General features: G+C 29.4%; 2 pseudogenes; both read right to left on the bottom strand.

Annotated features, from left to right (window-relative positions):
* LOC129618024 (large subunit ribosomal RNA) overlaps positions 1-1,686 on the bottom strand; it is a 4,018-nt pseudogene extending 2,332 nt beyond the window's left edge.
* A 290-nt stretch (positions 1,687-1,976) lies between these two features.
* Positions 1,977-2,160, bottom strand: LOC129618019 (5.8S ribosomal RNA; annotated as a pseudogene).
* Between the last annotated feature and the right edge of the window lie 340 nt (positions 2,161-2,500).

Here is a 2,500-nt window from a genome sequence, read left to right as displayed (position 1 = left end):
CAGCTCCACACATCCTTACGGAAGATGCTTCTACGCTACCATTGTACCCACCTACTTGTTAATGTTTCTAAATTTATATACATTAATAATGTAATATAAATCATTTACATTAACAGTGACGTATAGGTATACAACTTAAGCGCCATCCATTTTAAGGGCTAGTTGCTTCGGCAGGTGAGTTGTTACACACTCCTTAGCGGATTACGACTTCCATGTCCACCGTCCTGCTGTTTTAAGCAAGCAACGCCTTTCATGGTATCTGCATGAGTTGTTAATTTAGGCACCGTAACGTCACGTTTGGTTCATCCCACAGCGCCAGTTCTGCTTACCAAAAGTGGCCCACTGGGCACAATATATCATAACCTAAAACTTCATTCAAGAAAGTTTAGGTTCTTACCCATTTAAAGTTTGAGAATAGGTTAAGGTCGTTTCGGCCCTAAGGCCTCTAATCATTCGCTTTACCAGATAAGATTATTTTATATAATATTTTTATGCACCAGCTATCCTGAGGGAAACTTCGGTGGGAACCAGCTACTAGATAGTTCGATAGGTCTTTCGCCCCTATACCCAATTCTGACAATCGATTTGCACGTCAGAACTGTTTCGGTCTTCCATCAGGGTTTCCCCTGACTTCTACCTGATCAGGTATAGTTCACCATCTTTCGGGTCACAGCATATATGCTCAAGGTACGTTCTAGTTAGAGGTATAAAAAATAATTAAAAATTATTTATATACATAACTATATAGAACGCCCCAGGATTGATATTATATATATAAAATTATATATATAATTTAATCCCATATTAACAGTTAAGTTAATTACGCCTTTAGATTTTATTTAAAATAAATTCTAATGACTTGCACACATGTTAGACTCCTTGGTCCGTGTTTCAAGACGGGTCCCGAAGGTATCCTAAATCTATAGCATTGCTAATCATATTAATGCATATAATAATTATATTAATATATAAATTAATATAATATTATAAAATTATAATAATATATAATTTACGCATTATATTGATTTTTTATCTGTCAATTATTTATCCGATAATATTTAAATTATATTATATAGAAAATAAATTTTCATATATAAAATAAACTTTTTAAATATATCTTATGATAAATATATATTTATTAACAGATTGCAATGTCCATATATGAAAAAATTGCACACCATCATTATTATATAATTATATAATATTTATAATGTTGAATTTTTCATATTTCATGGATGTTTAGGTTCATCGGGCTTAACCTCTAAACAGTTTCACGTACTATTTAACTCTCTATTCAGAGTTCTTTTCAACTTTCCCTCACGGTACTTGTTTGCTATCGGTCTCATGGTTATATTTAGTTTTAGATGGAGTTTACCACCCACTTAGTGCTGCACTATCAAGCAACACGACTCTTTGGAAATATCTTCTAATAATCATTAACGTCATACGGGCCTAGCACCCTCTATGGGTAAATGGCCTCGTTTAAGAAGGACTTAGACTGTTAATTTCTCATATTAGAATATAGATATTCCATACACTACATCGGATATTTGTATAAACAAAATCCTTTAGTGCTGAACTAGTTTCTTTTCGCTCGCCGCTACTAAGAAAATCCTAGTTAGTTTCTTTTCCTCCCCTAACTAATATGCTTAAATTCAGGGGGTAGTCTCATATGAGTTGAGGTTGTTTTTAAGAATATTTTTAATTTTTCTTTTTAGTTGAAAACTAAATATATATAAGTTACTGTATTGTTTATATTATAAATAATATAATTTTATATAAGTTTTCCTCTTTAATGTATTAATACTAATTTATTAATACTAGGATATACTTATTTTTTTATTATATTTTATAATATAAGTAAAATATATATAATTGAATTTTAATATTATGGTATTCCTACCAGTAATATATCATGTGCTATAAATAATATAATTTAAAATTATATTATAAGCAACTTTATTAAATTATTCTTACAACCCTCAACCATATGTAGTCCATGCAGTATTAAATTTTTTAATAAATTTATATACTCTGTAGCATGGACTGCAATATGCGTTCAAAATGTCGATGTTCATGTGTCCTGCAGTTCACACGATGACGCACAGTTAGCTGCGTTCTTCATCGACCCATGAGCCAAGTGATCCACCGTTTAGAGTTTTATAAAATTTTTTTTTTATTTTCGTCAGATATATATCGATAATATATATACATTCTAAAACATATTAAAATATATAAATAATATAATCTATGTGCTGCGAATGTCTCTAACTTTCCTTTTATCCGTATCCCAACTGTTTTATACAAGAAAAGTTATTACCATAATATATGGACAACAACGTAAGAATATATTTTTATATATTTTCTATATTATAAATGATCGTATATTGTTTTATTTAAAATACTTCCATATTATATAATTAATATAATGATTTTTATTTTTTTTATATTATATTATTTCAGGGGGGATACACTTTGATACTATTAATGTTATATATTT

The sequence above is a fragment of the Condylostylus longicornis genome, unplaced genomic scaffold (genome assembly GCF_029603195.1).
Source record: "Condylostylus longicornis isolate FDR11 unplaced genomic scaffold, ASM2960319v2 ptg000714l, whole genome shotgun sequence".
In the NCBI taxonomy this organism is placed as follows: Eukaryota; Metazoa; Arthropoda; class Insecta; order Diptera; family Dolichopodidae; genus Condylostylus; species Condylostylus longicornis.
The sequence above is the reverse complement of the archived record's forward strand: the minus strand, read 5'-3'. Positions and strand labels throughout refer to the sequence as shown.